Genomic DNA, 13,887 nt, shown 5'->3' with positions numbered 1-13,887 from the left:
AAGTTAGGAAGGAAGGGGACAGGTCTGGTGCAGAAAGGTAGATTTGGACTGCAGACAGATTGAGAGGAATTAACAGAAAAGTAGTCTTTTGATTTTGCTGTAATTAGGTTATTAGTAACCTTAATAATTGCTGTTTCTGTGGAGTGTTGGGGCGAAATCCAGATTGCAATGGATCAAGGAGGGAGTTTAACATGAGAAATTTGTGATAAAGGTGTATTTACGAGCCTTTCCAGAATGGCAGAACCCATAGTTAGAATGGGTGCATGAAATAGATTTAGTGTTTAATGTCTCTTGAAACACATAAACCTGCAGGGTTGCTAGTGCAAAAAAGATATGTGCTAACAAATAAGGAGATGTTATTTTGGCACTAAAATGTCTATTTAAATTAAAATGCCTGGCTATGGAAGAACCAATTCATACTAAATAGAGAATCTGACAATATTTTTTTTTCAGTTTTCCAATTATAATTTTTTTAAAATAATTTTTATTAAGGTTCAATTGTAGGCATACAGGCGATTATCATCAATATGTAATAAAACAAAACAGAATTTTGCAATGTACAACCAAAATAAACATAAAATACTTATACATGTAGTGCAATCAATATTCGCCTAATGATCTGTATATGCATCCCCTGATAACACATGAGGCCACTCTTGGACCTCTTAATTTTGCGAAGGATGCAACACTAAGGGGGGAAATCTCAAATAGGTGGAGACCACTCTTGGGTATCAGATGGGAAACCTCTTTTTCATTTTTATATAAACTATCTGTGATTCAGGCATCACTGGTTGTAATATAGATTTTAACTATGTATAATACAGATAAGACAAACATTTGATTTTGGACATATACATGCACAAAAATCCCTTATTAAAGGTACAATATATGAGAAGGGTATCTGAACAATAATATTAATTAATTACTGAACATTTCTGTGCCTGAGAATATAATTTTGAGTGGTGCAAATATTAGCATATCTCAGTATAGGATGTTCAGATATAGGCAGTGAAATAACATTAGTGAGAATAGAAGGTACCGCCATAGTATATTTAATTAAGATAACATGTACTGTATATTCCTGTGCCACCAATAGGACGTATTATACTTAAAACATGAATAAACAAACATCACAATGGCATATAACATATATAAATATACTGTATGTCCTCTTATAAGTATCTCTATAGGTTCAAGTCATATGTTTATAAAAGATAACCAATAACTAGAAAGCAAGAATATTAAAAACCCATTCTGATAGAGATAAGGGAGGCTATGATATAGTTTACTAGTATCAGGGCACTAAATATAAAATTAAGCTTTCTAAAGTATGTTTTTTGGTAATTATATTAACAGCGGTAATTTCAAGGGATACCACAACAAAAGTATCTGGAAATAATTAGGAAAATCCAGAGTATTATAGATAAGTATATGTGGGGGAGGTCTAGAAATTAGGGAAATATTATAGGAATTATGTTTTTTATTTATAGAAAATTCCAAGTGAGGGCGTTAAATAAAAAAAAAACAGCTGGGAACTACTTTAGTTAAGATGCACTAGCTTATTATGAGGTAGCCCAGCAAACAAAGAGCCTCACAAATGAGAGATCAAGAGATTGGGATTTAATAGCAGGCCTAATAAATTTAAAGTGAGGAGATAGTATGAGCTGCATATAAATACAATATATTTAGGGATGTGTACATGCCTATTGTAAGACACCTATGGGATATCAAAACTTGCTTTTTGCTTGTCCTGAACATATGCTCTCCTATTCAAGCTGGAACTAGCTTATCAAACATGTACTTGGTAGCAGCTAAGGCAATATTTCTCTAAGTTGGTTTAAGTAAATAATCTTTATTGCATCAATTTAAAAGATTCATGGAGAAACCGAAACAACAAGCAGGTGAGCGTAGCACAGATGGCTTACGCGTTTCGGCTAAGCACCATATTCATAGCCTGTGGTGCTATGCTTAACACAAAGTTTAAAAAAGGCAATACTGTTATAAGTGAACAGAGTGCCCCAACCTATATGAGGAATATGTACACAACGCAAAAAATTGGATAAAATCCTTGAGAATTTCATAACACAAGTGTTTACAAAGCTCCCAAAATTGCAAAATATTTTTTTATAATAGCACAGATTTCTTTATATTGGGTGCTGTAATTGGTTACAAAAAGAACCCCATCAAAATGTGATTTAGTACTCAAATAATTTCTGTCCCTTAATAGGGTTTCTCTGGATTGTTTCTGTACTTCATTTCTGACCCTTTTGTGGTCTCAAAGGGGATATTTTCTGGCCCTGAGTCTATGTTCCAACTCATCAGCTTCAATCAAATAGTCGCCTGGATCACTACAGTTCTGTTTGACTCTGGTGAATTGTCCCTTAGCGACAGCAAAAGTAACATGTTAGGGGTGACAGCTTGAGGCATGTAAAAGAGTGTTTCCCAATATTGATTTGCAGTACATCTTTGAGACTATCTTACAATCATAACCACCCTTGAGTGTGAGATCCAGAAAATTAATTTGTTTTGTTGTACTCAAAAGTGAACCACAGACCCAAGTTGTTATTATTTAGATAATCCAGAAAAGGCTGAATCAGATCTAGAGGACCCAACCACACCAGCAAGAGATCATCTATGAAACGCTTATATAAACCTATGTATGATTGGAAGGGATTTCTATCCCCAAAGATGTGCATCAGCTCCCACCACCCAAGATATAGATTGGCGTAGGAGGGGGCAAACTCTCTGGAGATATAAAGCATCCTCAAAACCTGAAATATTGTGGGTCAAAAGAAACAATGTAACCCTTACAATAAATTCCTGAAATTCTGTAGAATAACATGTGAAATGTTTTAAGAAAAAGCATATAGCCTCAATGCCTGTGGTGTGGGGAATGGATGAATACAGAGATACAGCATCTATAGTAAGCCAAATGCAATCTTTATTCCAGGAAAATTCTTGTATAATATTCAGAACATGCTTAGTATCTCGAATGTATGATACTAGAGACAACTAGCAAACTAATTGTAAAAAAGGGTAACAATAAAGTATACAATGTCTAGCTCTGCGATAAGGAATTTGTATATATATGTATATTTGTATTATTCCATTCCATTCATACTGTTTAACTTTATTAGGGAATATGTAGATAACATCCACGAATAATTATTCATACAAAATAGCTTAGGCTAAATTTAAAAAACACTTGAACCAGGAAGCAATAATAATGTTTCTTATTTAAATAATATAATGATTTAGATAAGCCAACACTATATCATAAATTATATACTAAGCCCTTACAATCCGAGGGCTATTTTTAAGGTTACTCTTATGTTGTAGGATTTTTTAAAGCTGCTGGACTGAAATGGCTATCAGTAGTTATGCTAGAAACTTAAATTAGACCATGGTAAGTTAGATTAAAACATCCCCTGACGCGCGTTTCACAAAAAACGCTTCCACGGAGGGGGTGCGGGCTGCCGCTATTGTACATTATTTATGGCTTGAGAAAACCCACCTCACTGCGTGATAGGAGCCTAACAGTGAGATCCTGCCATGTGATAGGTTGGTAGATCTGCCACTCAAAGCTGACACCATTAGGGCTGCAACTAACAATTATTTTCATAATCGATTAATCGGCCAATTATATTTTCGATTAATCGACTAATCGGATAAAAAATAAATACATTTTTTCCTATATTTAAAATAAAATCCACATACTGTGCGTTATAAATATAAACTTCTGACTAAAACTTTACATTAAAACAACTGTTGGTCCAATTTTTTAAGCAGCAGTTTTTTTTTTTATAATTAAGCAAAACAAAACTACAAACTGTTTGAAAAGAGGTAGACCTAGTAAGAGGTAGACTATCACTGTTTATCACATTCTGTTATTCACTCTTTCAGAAACTTTGCATTAAAATGTAAAAATGTCATCATGACCACATGCATCTGGCTGAGGCTGGCCCTCTTTTTTGCAGCTATTTTGCCTGCATCAGAGAAGAGGCACTCAGATGGTGTTGAGGTGTCTGAGATGCATAAATAGGGTTTTGCCAATTTCACCAAGGTTTGTAATTTATATTTGTTAGTTCTCCACCAATTATGCAAGGGGCCTCTCAATAAAGTAAGCCTGGACTTCATTTTAACATAAAAATATCTTGAATATCTATATGCAGTGGTAAACAGCCATCTATAAGGTTAGGGGGGAAAATATCTAGTCCACTCTTAAAATAAAATATATATATACTTACAGAGGTTGAATTTGGTACATATTCCAATTAATTAAAAATAGAAAAAAAAGGCAAAAGGGCTAAAGACTAAATATCAGTAAAAGGACACAACCTTACACATTTATCTATAGAGAACATATATTAGTAATAGCAAATTGTGCAAGCAGGTAATAGTGACATCAATTCATATAACAGATGCCATCAATCTAGGTCTAGGTGTAAATAACAAGCTCAGAACTATATCATGCAAAGCATAGCCCCAAATCACCCCATTTTATATAAACAATCCAAATTATGACTCCTTTTTTATTTCTGGGTTGCACATAAGACAGGAGTAGTTGTAAACTAAAGAAACTTATAGTGTCCTAAAGAAGTGAAAAGTATAATTTCTGTAGACATCCTTTAGGCTAAGGGCATAACCATAAAACACAATACCATGTGCAGGAGCTCATTGGAGTAAAGCAGCTGGTGCTGTGCACAGACCAACTAATTGCAAACCAACTAATCGATTATGAAATTCGTTGACAACTATTTTCATAATCGATTGTTATCGATTATGCTGATTAGTTGTTGCAGCTCTGCACCAGATCATAGGTAATAATGGGCCTGGCTGGTGATGTTGGGAGGAATTTGTTGAGAAGGGCGGAGTCAGCACTTGATGAGAGACAATCAATGAACTCCTCACACAACGTTAGATGGGAGTGTGTGATGACGTGTCGATAAGTTGTGATTATTGGATGATCATGTTTACATAAAACCGGTTATAATACAGATGACAGTTAAGTAGAATCGCCTTAGAGAGAATGGTATTAAATCAAGGGAATAAATACTACATATACTCATTTCAATAGTATAGTTCCCAATGGTTTATTAGGTTGTATAAGAGTATGATCGGGTAACTGTGTATCCTTCTGTTATAATCAGTTTCATATGTCATAGCATGACAGTAACGTTTATATAATATTTCATACCTTGTCTTGCTTAGCCCTGTAAATATTATATATAGAGAGATATTCTCCATACGTTGTCGTTACTATGTGTAATGACAGTTACTTATGGACCCCAATCTATATATTATATATCTACTAGAAAGTGTAGTATATGTAAAAATATACAGGCTGTCTTAAATTCAATATTAAGAGGAATAAGACCTATATTTATCATGGGACTCATGACATAATAGAGAGCAGGGAACTTAGGCTACGTTGTTAATTAGATAGAACAATTCTTAACTTTACAACCTAACGTTACATAGGGGAGTGTATCTGCATCAGTGACATATTACTGGAATACCATTTACACTGTGCTGTTTTATGTATTAACATAATCAAATCCGATCTTGCTGCAAGTTGAAATAATGTTGACATCCACAACTTAACTAAACGGTCGGTACATGTGAATAAAGGTTTCTAATATAGTGTAGCTTATGCACACAGGATTATAGGATATTGATTTTGGACAGTATCAATAGGATCTTAATTTTTAACATTATGAGTTATTAATATTCAACCCATATGCTTAGGAGGGGTAAGTGTAGCAGAATCTATAGGATGGCATATTTATTACTCAGTATATGTGTAAGATCAAGTGAACAAGTGAAGCAGAGAAAAATACTGGAGTGACATATCATATATTTTGCTGATTAAAATAAATCAAGTGAAATAAAAGAGTGAGAAAGAAAAAGGAAATATAAGTGAAACAAGCAACTAAAGTACAAAAGTGATGTTCATCATATGATCATGTTTTATAAAAAAGGAAAAACACAAATAATACATAATCATAATAATGCAGTAAAACAATATATTTTTTTGATAAATAAATAGAGCGTGATAAATGTGAACAATGTGTCTTTTTTTTTTTTTTTTTTTTAAATTCTTTATTAGAAAAATTGTATAAAATGTACAAAAGAAAAAAGAAAAAGATAAGAGTGTGAGCAAAACATCAAACACATAACAAGAAAAAAGTCATTTGGGATATTATTACATCTATAAAAATAGTTAACCATCACTGATGTATGGTACCCCACTGTTTCCCCTTCTTTCACTTCACTCTCTTTCCACTATAATTCAACAATCTTTAATCAAGACACTAAATATCTTCGTACTATTATCTTATCGATTCAGACAAATATGGAACCTGTCCATTCCCCACTCATCCCCACCCTTCCAAGCATAAAAGAAAAGAGAGAGAAAGAAAAGAGAAAAAAAAAGGGCAAATTAACCCAATACTTCCTCGCTTCCCACAGACAGTGGGATTATTTGTGATATACTTAACACAACATCTTCCCCCATATATTTAATAAATCCCAGCCATGTTTTCTTGTAGCTCAAAACATTTCCTTTGTTATAAAATTTAATATCGTAGGCCTCCAGGAACGCCTGTCTGAGTAGCTTTTTTTTTACTGTTCCTATGGAGGGAATCTTATCATTGACCCAATTTGCATAGAGTAAGGATCTCGTTAAAATTATGACCCACTGTATGAATTTAGTGTTTACCCCCAGTTAACCTCCTTATTTAAGAAGATAGAGTTTTCTCCCAATAAGTGAATCTTCTTCTTTGTAACCATAAGAAGGAAATATTCAATTTTACCCCACATCTGTCTAACCTTGGGACATGAAAACACCATGTGGATTATAGATGGATCTACCTCCCCACATTTTACACATTTATTATCTATTAATTTATTCAATTTTTGTGCCCTTCTTGGGGTAATATAATCAAAGTGTATTAATCTGAAGTGAGATTCTCTGAAATTGGCTGACTTTGTAATATTCTTAATAATTTCAAAGCTCTTGGGAATAATCAAACTGGTACTAAGGTTATAATTGCCCCACCTATTAGTGTAATCTGCAATAACTCTCTCCGTCTCTGGGGTTTGTAGTATTCCATATAGAATAGATAAAAGACCCTTTTTAACTCTTGGACAATCTAGGATCGGATGTTTATGAACGATCCTTGATTCTTCGTCTAACATTTGCAACAGATAATGTTTTGCCTGAAAAAAGTAAAACTTGTCTGATGATGGCACATCATATTTTAACTGAAACTCCATGAAATTATAAGGGCTTGTCGATAAAGGATTGATCAATTGATTTATATATATAATATTTTTAAGCCTCCAACGATGAAATACCTTATAACTTAAGCCTGGAATAAATCTAGGATTTCCCAAAAAGGGCAGATATCTAGTGGTCATATATCCATAACCTACCGATCTCATTGCCGTCCTCCAAGCCCTTATAATATCTTTATAAAGAGGATGTGTCCGAATTCTGAAACCGAGTTCCCTGTCTGAAGCGTGCAAAATAAATGGCAAAGATAATGGCCCACAAACTGCATCCTCTATTTCACGGTTCGAGAAATTATCCGCATGTGTTAACCAATCCAATGGATATCTTATTAAAGCTGCATTGTTATATTTTTTTAAGTTAGGGAGAGCCAGTCCCCCTTTAGAGATTGGAAGATATAATTTTTCTAATCTAATCCTCGGCTTTTTCCCTTTCCACAGAAAGTGCCGGAGTTCTTTCAAAAAATTGCGGATATCTATATCTTTTATCATTATTGGGAGCATTCTAATGAGGTAGAGAATTCTGGGTAGAATAAACATTTTAAATACTGCCACCCTTCCCGTTAATGAGAGCAGCATATTAACCCATTGTTTCAATCTTTCAATATTGTGCTGAAGGGCTGGAGTAATATTTAATTCATACCATTTAGCTGGATCTGATGATAGCTAAATTCCCAAGTAACTTAAATTCTGTGTTTCTATGAATTGATATATTTGAGTATCCATTGGTTTCTTTAACCATAAGATTTTGGATTTAGAGTAATTGATTTTTTAACCTGATACCACTCCATAAGAGTCCAGTATATCTATTATATCCTTGACATATTTATCTGGGGATGAAACAAACATTAAAAGATCATCCGCAAAAAGCGAAATTTTAACCCTTTCTTTACCAATCTCAGCACCTACCAAAAAACTCCTAAGAAGAATGGCCAGTGGCTCCAGTACTAGATAAAAAAGCAATGGGGACATAGGACAGCCCTGCCTTGTGCCCCTCTTCAAGGGGAAGGGGGACGATAAATAGCTATTGACCAAAACTGAAGCTTCTGAATCAGAGTATACATTCGCTACTAATCCCCAAAACCCACCCTCAAAACCATATCTAGCCAATACTTCCATCATGAATGCCCACTCGACTCTGTCGAAGGCCTTCTCTGCATCCAAAGATAGCAGGAAGGCCTCCGGCAGAGCCGAGTCATTCTCCCCACAACTGTGGCTACTATACTTGCATATTACTTGGAGTATCTTCCTTATATTCATTTCTGGAGTTCTACCCATTATAAACCCCGCCTGATCAATATGGAGTAATCTTGGAAGAATAGTTTTAAGTCTATCCGCCATTATTTTCATCAATATCTTGTAATCAAGATTTAAAAGAGAGATTGGCCTATAAGAAGATAATTGTGTAACATCTTTCCCCTCCTTAGGGAGGAGAATAATATTAGCTGACTTAAAAAGTGCAGAGATCTTTTGACTATGAATAAAGAAATGATTATATACTTCCTTCAGAGTTTCTACAATATCCTCTTTAAGGCATAGATAAAACTCCAGTGGCAAGCCATCCGGCCCAGATGCCGTTCCCTTGCTCATAGCTTTTAGGGTATTTCAAATATCTATCTCAGTGATAGGTGCATTAAGCTCTGTTTTATCTTCCTCTGTAATTTTTGGAAGCTTAATGTTTGTTAAAAACTTCTGAATAGTTTCTTTTTTAGGAGATTGAGATAGATATTGATCTGCAAAATATTTCTGAAATAATAATGTAATCTCTTCCACTTTATTTTGTATTTTACCCTCTGAGTTAATTAAGCCTATTGTTTTCCTTTTTTTTGTTCTATTTATCAAATTCGCTAGATATTTTCTGCCTTTATTCCCGAATCTTTCAAAATGTGCTGAACCTTTCAAAAGGGCTTTCCCTGCTATAGAGAGCAAAAACTCATCTCTTTCTTTCCCTGCTTTATAATAAGCTTCTCTATTCTGCTTTGACTGCGAATTTCTCATTCTTGAGTATGCTGAGGATAGAGCTGCCGAGAGTTTCTCCTGACTAATTTGGGCTTCTTTCTTTGCTTTAATTACGTATGTTGTAATATCTGCTTTCAAAGTAGCTTTTGCTGCTTACCAGTAAATGTCTACATTCCCTGAATAATTCAGATTGTTGTACTTAAATTCTTGCCATTTTCCCTTTAAAAACTGGGCAAACTTAAATGAGTTATTCAAATAACTGGGCATATAAAATGAGTTATAATTTGGCTTATTAGGTTCCTTTATTATCAAAACTATAGGAGCATGATCTGATAATGTAAACTCTAAGATTTTTGTGTCCTCAATTATATTGATCAATGTTCCGGATATCAAAAATAAATCTAACCGAGCTAATGTCAAATGTGTTTTTGATAGGCACGTAAATTCTAAATTATTGGGATTGAAAAATCTCCATACATCCCTCAAATTGTATGATTCTAATAGAGTTGAATTTTTATTTTTTTTCATATTTTGCATTCCGATTAGGAATTGTTTTCCTCTGATTGTCCCCCCAGTTTCCTTCTATCAAGGAGAAAGTCTGGTGTAATATTATAGTCTCCCATAATTATTGTCTCATACATTGAAAATGTATCTATAATTTTAAAGATGTTCCACCAGAATTTCCAATCTAATTTATTGGGACCATATATGTTTCCAATAAAATAATCCCTACCATCTATATTTATATGTATAAACACATATCTCCCTTCCTTATCGATTATTTTTTTCTTAATTATATAATTCAGTTTCTGGTGTAGTACAATTGCTACCCCCCGTGCAGATTTTTTATATGATGAGCCGATAACTTCAGCTATACATCCTGCTCTGATTTTTTGATGTTCACACTCAGACAGGTGTGTTTCCTGGAGGCCTATAATATCCACTTTCTTCTTACTCAAGAAATTCACAATGGCTTTGCGTTTTATTGGGGAATTTATCCCCCCTACATTCCAAGATAGTAATTTAACCATTACTTTCCTTCAGAAAGAGAAAAAAAAAAGAAAAAAAAAGGCGGGGGGCGGAAAGAGGGGGAAAGGGGGCAAGACCATATACCTCAAAGCAACTAAATTGTCTCCTTATTGTTTCCATATTTATCTCATCTTTATGAGTCATTATTCCATATACTTTCATTTTGATACATATTGAACAGATACCCATCTCATCATATTACCCTTTCTATATTCCTAACACCTCACAGTGAATCCCTTCCCTAGAAGGAAAAGGAGAAAGAGGAAAAAAAAAAAACCTTCATTAAAAATCTAGACACATAAAACCTATACAATTACAAAAGAGCTAACCCAATTATGCAAAAATTCCCTTGCCTTCAGTACTTTACATTAATTTCTCAAAATTTCCATTTTTTTCAATAAACAAGCTGGTATATTATTCCTGTAAGCTCTCTATAAGTATTTGGGTATGCACACAGGAGAGAGAAAAAAAAAGAAAAAAAAACAACTTTCATTGAACATCTAAACACATAAAACCTATACAATTACAAAAAGGCTAACCCATATGTGCAATGATTTCCTTGCCCTCAGTGCTTTACAGTCATTTCGCATATTTTCCATTTTTTCAATAAACAAACTGGTATGTTATTCCTGTAAACTCTCTATAAATATCTAAATATGCAAACAAAAAAGAACCTTCATTAAATGTCTAGACACATAAACCTGTACAATTATAAAAGAGCTAACCCAATTGTGCAAAAATTCCCTTGCCTTTAGTGCTTTACATTTATTTTCAATGAACTAACTAATATATTGTTCTTGTGGACTCTCTGTGAGTATCTAAATATGCAAGAAAAAAAAATTAAACCTTCATTAAATATCTAAACACATAAAACCTATGTAATTACAAAAAAGCTAACCCAATTGTGCAAAACATTTCCTTGCCTTCAGTGCTTTACAGTCATTTCGCATATTTTCCATTTTTTCAATAAACAAACTGGTATGTTATTCCTGTAAACTCTCTATAAATATCTAAATATGCAAAAAAAAAAAAAGAACCTTCATTAAATGTCTAGACACATAAACCTGTACAATTATAAAAGAGCTAACCCAATTGTGCAAAAATTCCCTTGCCTTTAGTGCTTTACATTTATTTTCAATGAACTAACTAATATATTGTTCTTGTGGACTCTCTGTGAGTATCTAAATATGCAAGAAAAAAAATTAAACCTTCATTAAATATCTAAACACATAAAACCTATGTAATTACAAAAAAGCTAACCCAATTGTGCAAAACATTTCCTTGCCTTCAGTGCTTTACATTCATTTTCTTATTTTCAATAAACAAACTAGTGTATTATTCCTGTGAACTCTCTATGAGTATCTAAATATACCAAATGTGATTTACATTCATTTCTCATATATTCCATATTTTCAATAAACAAACTAGTATATTGTTCCTGTGAACTCTTCTATAAGTATCTAGGTGTCCAGGAAAAAAAAAAAAAGCAAACAATTTTAAATAAACCTTCATTAAATGATTAAACACATAAAACCTATACAGTTAAAGAGAGCTGACCTAATTATGAAAAGATTCCCTTGCCTACAGTGCTTTACATTTTACATTCATATTTTCAATAAACAAACTAATATATTATTCCTGTGGATTCTCTATGAGTATCTAAATATGCAAAAAAAAAAAAAAAAAAAAACCCAAAAAAAAGAAACGGGAAATTCTCCTTAATCCCCCAGGGGAAAAAAAACATCACTGGAAGGTGATGGGTAGTCCAGCAATAAAAAACTAATTGGGTTTCATATCTCTGTCCAGAAATCTTTGGGCTTGATCTGGGGATTCAAAAACTAAAAAGTTGTTCCCCTCTCTGATTTTCAATTTAGCTGGATACATTAAGGAAAAGTTCTTCCCTCCCTTCACCAACTGTGTACAGATATGCGAGAATGCTTTCCTTTTGCTTGCAGTCTCATTTGAAAAGTCCTGGAAGATTAAAACTCTGCCTTCTTTATAAGTGAGCTGATGCAGTTTTCTATAGGCTCTCAAGATAGCCCATTTGCTTTGAAAGGACAGATATTTCACCACCTAGCTGGTCTTGTCTCAGAGGCTTCCAATACTCGTCCCACCCAGTGGGCTCTTTCTACCACAAATCTCACTCCACCTCCTTCTATTTCCAATAGTGAAGGCTGGATTATTTCTGCAAAGTGTATCAAGTTTTCTGGTTTAACCTCATCAGTTAGCCCAATTATCCTTAAGTTGTTTTGTCTGCTTCTGTCCTCCAATTCTTCAACTTTAGCTTCCAATTTAACATTTTGTTTTATTAATAAATTAAGTTTGGTATCCTGAGTAGTTAAATTATCTTCACAGTATGAAATTCTTTGCTCCATTTCTGTGAGCCGCTCATTTTGCCTCTTCATCTCCTCCATAATTCAAGCCAATTTTATATTTATTTCTTCCATATTAGGAAAAATTAATGCAGAAACTTGATTAGCAATGATATTGGCCTCACTTTCTTCTTCCAGTATTGATGAGCTAGAAATATTAATATTTTTAGTAGATTTTCTATCCCCTGTTTTTTGTTTTGGTGAAATTCTCTGGGATTTCAGGTATTTATCCATCCACAGCCTTTCCTTTATCATTACACATATATCAGCTTGTCAGCTTGTTAGCTTTTTAAAGCAAATAGGGGAGATTCATGCTCTCAAGCCCAGTAATATGTTACTTTGTTTTTAAGAGGTAGAGAAGTTCCAAAACTTTAAGTGGAGTGAGAAAGGGGCTTATATTCATACCATCTATCCTAAACCTTTATACTTAAAGGGTGAAGAGTTATAGAACAGCTTTATAGTCAGCCTGGTTTAACAAAAGTTCACATTCTCTTTAGCCAGTAAAAAGATTGCAGACCCAGCCCCCTTTGATTTTGTAGCAGCCACTCACACACCCTTTTTGTTAGTTAAACATATGCGGCTAGATTTAGAGTTCTGCGGCCAAAGGGGTGCGTTAGCTACGCATGCTTTTTTTCCCCCGCACCGTTTAAATACCGCTGGTATTTAGAGTTCACAGAAGGGCTGCGTTAGGCTCCAAAAAGGGAGCGTAGAGCATATTTACCGCCACTGCAACTCTAGATACCAGCGTTGCTTATGGACGCGGCCAGCTTCAAAAATGTGCTCGTGCACGATTCCCCCATAGGAAACAATGGGGCTGTTTGAGCTGAAAAAAAACCTAACACCTGCAAAAAAGCAGCGTTCAGCTCCTAACGCAGCTACATTGTTTCCTATGGGGAAACACTTCCTATGTCTGCACCTAACACCCTAACATGTACCCCGAGTCTAAACATCCCTAACCTTACACTTATTAACCCCTAATCTGCCACCCCCGCTATCGCTGACCCCTGCATATTATTATTAACCCCTAATCTGCCGCTCCGTACACCGCTGCCAACTACGTTATCCCTATGTACCCCTAATCTGCTGCCCCTAACATCGCCGACCACCATGTTATATTTATTAACCCCTAATCTGCCGCCCCCGCTATTGCTGACACCTGCATATTATTATTAACCCCTAATCTGCCGCTCCGTACACCGCCGCAACATACATTATAGTTATGTACCCCTAATCT

This window comes from Bombina bombina, chromosome 6 (genome assembly GCF_027579735.1).
Source record: "Bombina bombina isolate aBomBom1 chromosome 6, aBomBom1.pri, whole genome shotgun sequence".
Taxonomy (NCBI): domain Eukaryota; kingdom Metazoa; phylum Chordata; class Amphibia; order Anura; family Bombinatoridae; genus Bombina; species Bombina bombina.
This window is presented reverse-complemented; position numbering follows the sequence as displayed.